The 10982-nt window shown below is 36.0% G+C and overlaps 1 long non-coding RNA gene across 1 annotated transcript; it reads right to left on the reverse strand.

Annotated features, from left to right (window-relative positions):
• Positions 1 to 5286: 5286 nt before the first annotated feature.
• LOC124161570 lies at positions 5287 to 10499 on the reverse strand. The gene is made up of 3 exons (XR_006865378.1): positions 10380 to 10499; positions 7708 to 7809; positions 5287 to 6054 (listed from the first exon to the last, which is right to left on the reverse strand). It is a non-coding gene; the product is annotated as an uncharacterized LOC124161570 (long non-coding RNA).
• Positions 10500 to 10982: the final 483 nt, after the last annotated feature.

Below are 10982 nucleotides of genomic sequence, written 5' to 3' on the forward strand. Positions count from 1 at the left end.
TAAACGTAGAATATGTTTCACGTCGTCTGAGAAAACATATGCTCCAAATTTACTAACAATAAGTACATTTTGCATATACTTCGATCGACGCTCCTGTTAAGGATGAGTTGTGTTTGCTTAGTTTTAAAAGAATTCCCTCTTCTAAATGCGTGCTGTTCTTTTGCCAACAGATATTTGATGTCTAGAGGAACCATTATCGAACGTGAAATAATGCTCTAGTATTTTGCAAGAAATTGTTCAGCTGTGTATGTGTGTGACTTCAATGAACACACCCGAAAAATATAATTATATATTTCTCTCCAGCGAATACGACTCAAATAAGCTTACTATGTTGATATTTTTAATGTCGAAACCACCAATATGAATGCATTAGACATAATAGGGTTGCCTCCTTCATCATAGAAAATGAAAGGCATCGATTTCGATTCGTTACCCACCATAGTCATAATAAACAAACTATTTGGCTTTAGAAATCCCAGTTTAGACCAATGGCAATGGTCAATCTTGACCTCATTTGAAAAAGGCCAGATTGGCGCCCGTGCGATGCCACTTCACGTGACGTCAAATATGCTATACGAGTGGTGCATGCATGCAGGGGCACAGCTAGGAATTCAGGCTGGGGGGGGTTTCAGGCGCAGCTAATTCTGGAGTGCTTGGGGTATTGCATACCCGCCAGGGTTAGCGGGAGGTGCGGAGACCTACCGCCGGAAAAAATTAAGATAAATGGTTCAAAATGGTGGTTTTTACGGCGTTCTGAGGGATATTTACTTAATCCTCACACTATTCTATAAGCAATAGTAATCCAATTAAGGAAAATAGATTTAACTTAAAAATTTCTCTGAGCTCTGGGGGGGAGGGTTTATCCCCAACCCCCCCCCTCGCCGTTCCACTGCATGCATGCATGAGGCACAGAGCTTAGGGAAACATCTCTTAACAATCACCTACTAAAAATGCCAGTGGTCGGGAATTTCCCTCCGTTTGATAGGGTAATAATAATCCATATTTAAGCCAAGCCCTACCTTCTAGCAGGTTACTCTGCTACCTGCCGCTCCTCCCTACCGTTTGAAATTTTTCACTTTTCATTTAACCACGAAAAATTTATATCTTCATTCAGAAGTCTAATAGCGTGAAATACGTTCTCCAGGAGTGATTATCTTTCGATTTAGGTATTTTAAAAATAATAGGAAACCACCCTATTCTGAACGCAATCGTAAAATTATAAATTTCATATTATTTCTTTTTGGTGTAAGGACAAATAAAATTATGTATTTAAATTCTATATTCGCAGTAATTTTACATATTTTTCAAAAAGTTTATCGTGCAACAACCAGGAGGTCCAACTACGGTCGCGCCGCATTTCCTTCTCCTTAACCGTGGTTCCATTAAGTTCAGCTTAAAATGTGCTATCTTCCTCACTCAACGAAGCAGTGATATTCGCATAATTTATTGATAAAATTCGGGGCTAAAAGAATAATTATTATTAAAGTACTCCTCAATTTAAGGTAGGTTTGCGTGAGGCATTACTCGAATTACCCCGGCCTTGGTCCCCACCCAAATTGAATTTCCCTCTTCAGTTCACAACGAGGACCATTTCCTTTCTTTCTATCCATAATTCCTAATTTATCTTCCTCCCCCATCCTGGCTTACCCGACTTCTTTCCTTCTAACAGAATAGGGTAGTTTCCTTCATCAAAGAAAACGAAAGGCATTGATTGCGATTCGTTACCCACCATTATTGTATTCATAATATACATATTATTTGGTTTAAGAAATCCCAGTTAAGACGAATGTTAATGGACAATTTTAACCTCATTTGAAAAAGGTCAGATTGTCGCCCATGCGATGCCGCTCCACGTGATGTCACAGGGACCTAGTTTCTATACGACTAGATGGGAGATTTTCCATCGTCTGTGATTACCAATGCATGCATGAGGCGCAGAGCTCAGGGGAACATGTCTTAATAATCACTTATTAAAACTGGTTAAGGTCGGAAAGTTTTCTTCGTTTGATAAGGTATTAATAATCCTTATTTAAGCCAAGCGCTACCTGCAAGCAGGGTACTCTACTACTAGCCTGCATCGTCATAGCCTCGCACTAAGGTGGGCTCGCTCAGCTTCAGCCGGAACCAGAATGACGTCACAAGGGCTTCTCCCAGCATTCATACTTAGCCTTCGCATTTTCGCGCCCTTGAAAATTTTTACTTTTCATTTAAATGCAAGAAATAAATATGGTCATTAAAAATCTATAAGGGTGAAATAAGTCCTCCAGATGTAATAGTCTTTCCATTTAGGCAGTAAAAATATTGGAAACCACCATATTGCAGTCATTCCTATCGTCCAATAACAATTGATAAAATATTTAAGAATGACATTTAAATGGCATATCAGAGAAACATGAATAAATAAAAATAGACTATATAATTATATAAAGATATACAAGAAAAAAGAAATGGAAAAAGCGTGGTACTTCAAATATTTAATTATTGAAAATAATTCTGCATGCAATTACAAAAATATAGGCGAGACAAAGGTAATGAAATCGTTATAACTATAACATAGCACACAGGGATACTAAAATCATTTTAAAAAATCCACAATCAGTAAAAAATAATAAAAAAACGTGTTAAGGAAACATGCATTTAATAGGCATAACAGGAATTATAATATCTCACAATCAATATCAAGTCACACCAAGGTATAGGGGAGCAATAAAAATAAATATCACTTAAATATGCATTAGAATAATATTTCTTTGATAGTGAAAAAAAATTCCGGCAGGTGCATTTCAAAATAGTTTATTTCTTGAAATAAAGACTGCAACACCCATTCAAATAATGATTGTAATGAAAATGAATTAAAAAAAACCAGATTTAATGCTAAAAATTGGTGCATACAAAGAAACTGAAAAATGAGATCCTCAATAGTACCTACATGAAATACCATCAGTAATACAATAGCTGACAATCAATGAAATAAAATTATATACAAGGAAAACAATATAAACAGAACGAAATTACTCGAGCAAAATCTTATACATAAAAATGAATCGCAAAATGTGTTGGTAAGCGCATAACTCAACAACGCCTGGACCAATTTGGCCAATTCTTTTTTTAAAATGTTCGTTTAATTCCAAGGATGGTTCTTACGGCGAGAAAAAAATCGAATAATTGCCGGAAAAACCCTAAAAACAGCCCTTTTGTTTTTCACATACAAACGTTCTCTAACTAAAATCAATTTGAGGTTTATTGCTATTATATAAAGTTCATATTAAATTACAAGCACTCACTGTTATCTAAGAAATGTAGGTGTGTTCCTAACGTCAAAAAGTAAATTTGCACTTTCTTACCGCTATACAAAGTTCAAATTCAATCATATCTATCAAAACAGTGTGCGTGTGTGCGTTGGAGCACAGAATACGTCGTTGGAGGATTTAATGTCGCGTTCCGAAACTAAAAAAAAGTGATCGCGGACCAAATATGCAAATCAGTGAAGAAATTTACAACGAAGCATTGATTTCAATTGAAGACATGTGCTTGATGATGTCAAACAAACTATTAATTCAATTAGGCTTGGCCGCGCCCAATCGTCCAATGCATGAATCTTTTAACCAAGAGTTGCACCGAGAAAAACTGTATGATCTCAACACTTTGAAAGAATTAATTCAAACAAATCTTCCACTGTTGAATGAACAACAGAGGTATGTATTTGATACTCTTATGAAAGTAACTAATGATGAAACTGGGGGGATTTACTTCTTAGATGCACCTGGTGGTACAGGAAAAACTTTTTTGATTTCATTAATATTAGCAACAATTCGCTCACAAAATAAAATTGCACTTGCACTCGCTTCGTCGGGAATCGCAGCAACTTTGCTTGAAGGTGGTCGAACAGCCCATTCAGCACTAAAATTGCCATTAAATATGCAAAGCAATGAAACTCCAACCTGCAACATTTCGAAAAACTCTGCAATGGCAAAGGTTTTGCAGCAATGTCAATTGATCATTTGGGATGAATGCACGATGGCACATAAAAAAATTTTGGAGGCTTTAGACAGAACCTTAAAAGATCTACGCAGCAATCAGAACCGATTTGGTGGTGCAATGATTTTATTAGCAGGAGATTTTCGTCAAACATTGCCAGTGATTCCACGATCAACGCCAGCTGATGAACTCAACGCATGTCTAAAGTCATCCAATTTGTGGAAATATGTCAAAGTACTTCATTTAAGCAAGAATATGCGTGTTGAGTTGCAAAATGACCAATCTGGAAACATATTCTCTAAACAACTCATTGACATTGGTAATGGCAATTTTCCTATTGACATGTTGACTGGATGCATTAACTTTCCTCAAAGTTTTTGTCATTTAACTCAATCAAAAGAAGAACTCATTCAGAAGGTATTTCCAGATGTTGCTCAAAATTACAGAAACCATGATTGGTTAAGCGAACGAGCTATATTGGCAGCCAAAAACATTGATGTAAATGAATTAAATTTCAAAATTCAAGAACAAATTACAGGCGAATCGAGGATATATAAATCAGTTGATTCGGCAACTAACCAAGACGATGTAGTTAACTATCCACCGGAATTTTTAAACTCGCTGGATTTGCCAGGATTGCCACCTCACAATCTTCAATTAAAGGTTGGATCGGTAATTATAATGTTGCGAAATATCAACCAACCGCGCCTTTGCAACGGCACACGGTTAGCGATAAAAAAAACTACTAAACAACGTGATAGAAGCAACTATATTGAAAGGAAAGGAAAGTATAAAGGAGAAGATGTTCTCATACCGCGCATCCCAATGATTCCGACTGATGTGCCATTTGAGTTTAAACGACTACAGTTTCCAGTGCGGCTTGCTTTTGCTATGACCATAAACAAGTCCCAGGGGCAATCATTAAGTGTTTGTGGTATTAATTTGGAAAACCCATGTTTCTCACATGGTCAATTGTATGTTGCCTGTTCCCGTATTGGAAAACCATCAGATTTGTTTGTCTATGCGCCAGGTAATCAAACAAAAAACATCGTTTATCACAAAGCACTACAATGAAAATAGAACTGATTTTTTTATTAATAATTATGATTTACATGATTAAAATTACTTACTTTTAAATGCTTATAGTGTTTTATTTAATTATTTTTAATTCACACCGAATTATTACCAGGGTGACGGTTCTGTTCAGGATAATTTTTTGCAAAGAATATAAAAAAGGTAGGAACAAAACACTGCCACATTACAAATTTTTTTGACAGGACGAAGTCTGTCGGGTCAGCTAGTATTGGATAAAATTCTATCACCGTACATCTTCTAAGAATCATTACAGCATTTGAAATTGCACTTGGATACCACACTGCTTTAGCCAGAGGAAAGTCTAACGCTACAATTCAACATTAATAATTCATTCGCATCATTCATTGAATTCCTTAGACTTTCCTCTGTTACTCCCCCTCCCCACGTAGAGGGAGCAGTTTGGATTTGAGGGGGAGGGAGGGTGGGGAAGGATTGATAGTGAAAGCATGGGACATTAGTGTTAGTGCTAGTGTTACTACTATTATTACTACTACTACTACAGCAAGCAAAAAAAATCACTCACTCATTCACTCATCAAGCGACATTCATTCACACACCTACGATAAAGCCCATGATTAAGTTGCCATGTTAGCAGACCCCGGTTCGAAAACACTATGAACCTAAATATATTGCTCCTAGTTAAGATACGCAGGGCGACGACCTAGAACTTGTCGAACTATTTTCCTAGTAGATACGCTACGCATGTTGCAAACCTAAGAATCTAGTTTCCTAACGGATTAATACCTACTCTCCTGCCTAAATCTCCCGCAATGCTGTAAAAAAGAAATACATTACAATAAACAAATAACAATAAATCACACAGCAATAAAAAGCACACACAAATAGTTCACAGTTCACTGATGAGAAGAAAACAACTCCAGGCCTTCTCTTTCTTCATATTCTTCAATCTTCGACTCTTGAGATTCTACAGTTCGACGCATTTCTTCTCCGTGACAACGCAGCATTCAGCAGAATCTCCAGCTGCAACAGAGGGAACCATTTGTACTAACGAAAAAACTAACCACCGCATCAGGGTTTAATCCCACGGCACTAAAAATTAAATTTGGAATTAGAATAACTACAGGCTTAGTCAGCACTGGTTGAGGCACATCAAATAAACCTTTAAATTATGCATGCAAAATGGTGTATTCGAGTATTACCGGAATAAATTTGTTTGTTATTTAAATAAGTGCCATTTAATTGTATCAAAATGAATTACTTCATTATTTATCTTGTTGATTTCGAAAAAAGATTTAGAGTATTAATCCAGTCTTTCAAGCTAGAGTAGTTGAATATGGGTATTATTGTGCTTCATCGCTGTATTTATAATTGAATGACTATTATGCATGGGTGTATACCCGTTTTTAATACATGAATGTCACTTAAAAACTTTCAGTCCCACGAATGATTCAGAAAATTGAATACAAATATGAAAACAAACATGAAAAAAAGGAACTGTAGATATAAATTTAATTTTGAATTCAATGGAGAAATAAGAACAATAGCGTCTCAATTGGGTCTCAATGAAGGATTCCAATAAATAATGTGAACCCATTCGGAAACAAAAATGATACCTCCATTGATAAAGCTATCTTCATGGTCCATTAAAAAATTGCAATCTTACCAAAGAATAGGACTAAGGGGGGGGGGGGGACCACTCTCATAAGTTGTAGACAAACTTTTCAGTGCTAGGTAATTGCATAAAGAATAATAGCTTAATATCACTGGCTCATATATATTGATATTCAATTGAAAAACAACGATTATCTACAGGCTTGGTTAGCACTGAATGAGGCACTTGCAGTAAATCCATTTTCTAATGCATGCAAAATGATGTATTTGAATGTGACCGGATTAAATCGGTTCGTTATTTAAGTGGATAGCAATTCCGAGTGATATTAAGTTCTATCAAAATAAACCACTCTACAATTTATCCAATTGGTTCCATTAAAAATTTAAAGTGTTAATTTATTGTTTAAATTTAGTGCAATAGATTCTAGTATATTTGTGTAGTGTTGTGCTAAAGCGTTGCACATAAGATTGAATGACCATTTTGCATTCGTGGATACCTGTTTTCACATTAATGTCACACAAAAACATTCATTACCACAAATAATTCAGAAAATTAAAATATTTACAAATAGTACATAAATTGGCACTGGAAATATTGATTTAATGTTGATGTCAACAAAGAAATAAGAGGAATAACGTCTTAATGCAGTCTGAAGGAAGGATTGAATTAAAGAAAGTGAACCTACTTGGAAACGACTAGGAAAAAACTACCCTCATGATCATTTTCGAAAAAAATAACAACCTCATTAAAGAATATGACTAAGGGTGAAACCACTGTGTCCTATATAGAAGATGGACTTTTCAATGTAAGGCAATTCCAAAAAGGAGAATTCCTCAATAAAATTGGCTCGTACATTTTCTTATCGACTGGAAAACGCTAAGAAGAAACGCATTACGCAAAGAAGCAATTTAACAAAATGGAATTATTTAAACTAACAAGTAAGTCAGAATTTCAGTTTAGCAAAAAGTGGTTTTTTCCTTATGTATGAACAGAATTTAATTTTTTTATGTGCAGGGTGGAAACATGGTCATTAGCTGAAATAACATAAAATTCATTCCTACCATTTCTCAAGTGCGTCCCACACGTGAAGATCCAGATTACCAATCCAGACTAGTTCTGTCCTCATCTCAAATTTAAAATTGAATTCCAGCGATGAGTTGCAGCTGTAAATAGAAAAATGCAAATTACAAGAGAAACTCAACTTTACAAACGTGAAAAGACTGTACAAAAAACTTTTAACTTAAATGACTTTGAAAATTCGTCTGAGTAATAATGATAGCTAATAACAAGAGAATGATATTAGTTGTTTAGATAAATCATAAAATGGATAAAATAAGTTTACAAAATAATTGCAATCATTAATTGCTCTAGCTGTTTATTAAACTGGAATTGCAGAAAACATGTGTCATGAGTCTTCCCATTAACGTTAAAATTTAACTTGAAATACAAAGTATGACTTCGGCTGTTCACTTAAAATCGTACAATTTTGACGGAAAAATCCTCCTTTACACACTTTATTTTATCAAATAACTAGCTGACCCGGCGAACTTCGTACCGCCTAACAATCAATGAACTTACAGTTTACTTACACCATTTATAAATGAAGAGCGGCTGCATCGTTTTTAATCATGTTTAATTTATTATAATAAAATAAGGATACAAATTCAATAAAACTACGTAAAGGAGAACCAAAATTGCTTGTCAGAAAAACATTTTCTTTATCGAATCTACATAGGGTGAATCGGAGCACGTTTACGCGGATTTTTTGCAACAAATTTTCTTACGTTTTAGCTTAAGAAATTTTGGGCATTGTGGTTTAATAAAGCAGTTCATGAAATAAAAATTATACGCATTCAGTTGTTGGCTATTTGCGTTATTAGCTGTAAAAAAATGTTTTTAGGTCCAAGTCTGTTGCATACACTTAGCCCATTCAGGGGGCAGGTTGACACGACCCCAGACCGACGCTTGACTGATGCTCAAAATCGTGCAAGAAAAGCCCCTATGAAGCAGCATTCGCATTAAATGACTTAAGGCGCGCCAGTTTTAGTATCTCTGTTTGGAAAAAATGCACTGCGTAAACGTACTGCATGCGTAAACGCACCACGGTGAGCCCTACACATTCGGGTTTAATGTCTTGCGTCAAGCATCTTCTGAGAAACAACAGTTTTTGTTTTGTTATCAGGCGCAAGATGAAGCGGATGAAGCTAAATAAATATAGCGAAGCAAAGCAGTGACGCAGCGAGGGGAGGTTTTGGGGGATAAACCCCCCCCCCCCCAAGAGCTTAGAGAATTTTTTTATGAAAGATTTTGTTATTAATATTTGGGGGACGGATGACTAACAAACAAAACATATTTAACTATTCACACAGCCACAAAACCCACTCTTTTGAACCATTTATCTTAAAAAATGTCTGGGGGAAGTGCCCCCACACTTTCCGCTTACCTTAGCGAGTTTTCTATACCCTACAGACCCGTGGTATTAGCTGCACCAAAAACCCCCTATCCTAGCTACGCACTTGAAGCGAAGGAAGAAATACAGAGGATGGTTTATCGACTCGTGAACATAGCACGCTAAATTGACCATGAGAAAATCATGGGTTTTCATTAGCACATGGGCACAAACAACCCAAAAACTGAAAAAATGACCATGCGATTTTTTAATCGTTATCACTAATGCAACACGAATTGTAAATTGAATACGTTTAAGCTCAAAAGGGCATATGAGTTGAGATCATGGAATCTACGGAATGAGGACTTCCTAACCTTTGAATTTTCCTTTGAGTAAAGTTGCGTGAATCACATTCATTACCAATTTTTTAAAGATCATACACGTTCCGTTGGATAGTTATGGTTGGTTTAGGCTTCGAAAGATCATGAGCACAGAAACTACATTTTTCTGTAAATCGTGCCTTGGTAAGCCAGGTACGTCCAAGGACTTAAAATATTCAGATAGATAGTTGGTGATTTCGTCTTCGTTTGTTACACATTTAAAAGATTCGAATCCATACAGAGTACGAACTATTTGAATTTACCTCGTTTTAGTCATCCACATCTTCGTTCTTGCTCGCTAAATCAACCATCTTTGATTCTTTTGGTGATCAATCATATTCTGGAACTCTTTGTTGATGAGCTCACTGAAACTAATTTGCAATCATTCCAAGGAAATGAGTTAAAACTACTCGATTCCTCGACAGGAACACGGACATTACCGTTTGTCAACAATTGCTTGGAGATTTGTTTACAAACACGGTAGTGAAGTGTCAACTCGATCTGGGCCTCGGCTGGGCTTACAATCAGCTCGAATTAAATTTTAAAAATGTAATTTCAATTTAATTTATATTTTGAATATATTTAGTAATTAAAATGTTATATTACACACCTACATTTCTTAGATAACAGTGAGTGCTTGTAATTTAATATGAACTTTATATAATAGCAATAAAGCTCAAATTGATTCTACGTTTTAGTTAGAAAACGTTTGTATGTGAAAAAGAAAAGGGCTGTTTTTAGGGTTTTCCCGGCAATTATTCGATTTTTTCTCGCCGTAAAAACCATTCTTGGACTTCAACGAACATTTTAAAAAAAGAATTGGCCAAATTGGTCCAGGCGTTGTTGAGTTATGCGCTTACCAACACATTTTGCGATTCATTTTTATATATAAGATTAAGGATTTTTATTTAAAAGTGAGGTCTCGAAACATTTGATTATGAATAAAAACGGAAAATAATCTTACTGTTACGTGATGGCGCCATCAACGAAGTTTCTTCAAGGAACGGAGAAGCATGCTATACGTCTTCTTCGACCGTTGTCTTTTGATCGTCAAATCCGGCGATGACTTGAGCCTAGGGAGAGGTAGGATTAGTAGCACATGCAAAAATAAAAATAACACACAAAATACCCCCAAAGCCTCGCATACACTCCATGACAACATACAGCAGGTAGCTCTGCACCTAAAACGGTAACAAAGTCCTATTTCTGTACGCTGCAATGGATTAGCGTGCATGCAATACTTTGGTTCGAAAGGCTTAAAATAAACGCACGCATGTCGATCGCCTATCCTTACGTTACGCAAATCATTCGGCCCGAATGGCCCAAATCAAAGCTAACACTCGCATTATCTTCTTTTCTTGGTCCTCTTCTGTCTTCTTTTCTTCAAATCCAGCGATGACTTGATTCTGTGAAGAGGTAGGATTAGTATACACATGCAAAAATATATATAACACTTCCCTTCCCTACCCTCCCAAAAACACACCCAAAATAAAGACAAAAGGGAAGTATACCATATCACACACACAAGCACACACACACAACCCTACCTATTTTTGAGCTCATAATC

Source organism: Ischnura elegans, chromosome 6 (genome assembly GCF_921293095.1).
Source record: "Ischnura elegans chromosome 6, ioIscEleg1.1, whole genome shotgun sequence".
NCBI lineage: Eukaryota > Metazoa > Arthropoda > Insecta > Odonata > Coenagrionidae > Ischnura > Ischnura elegans.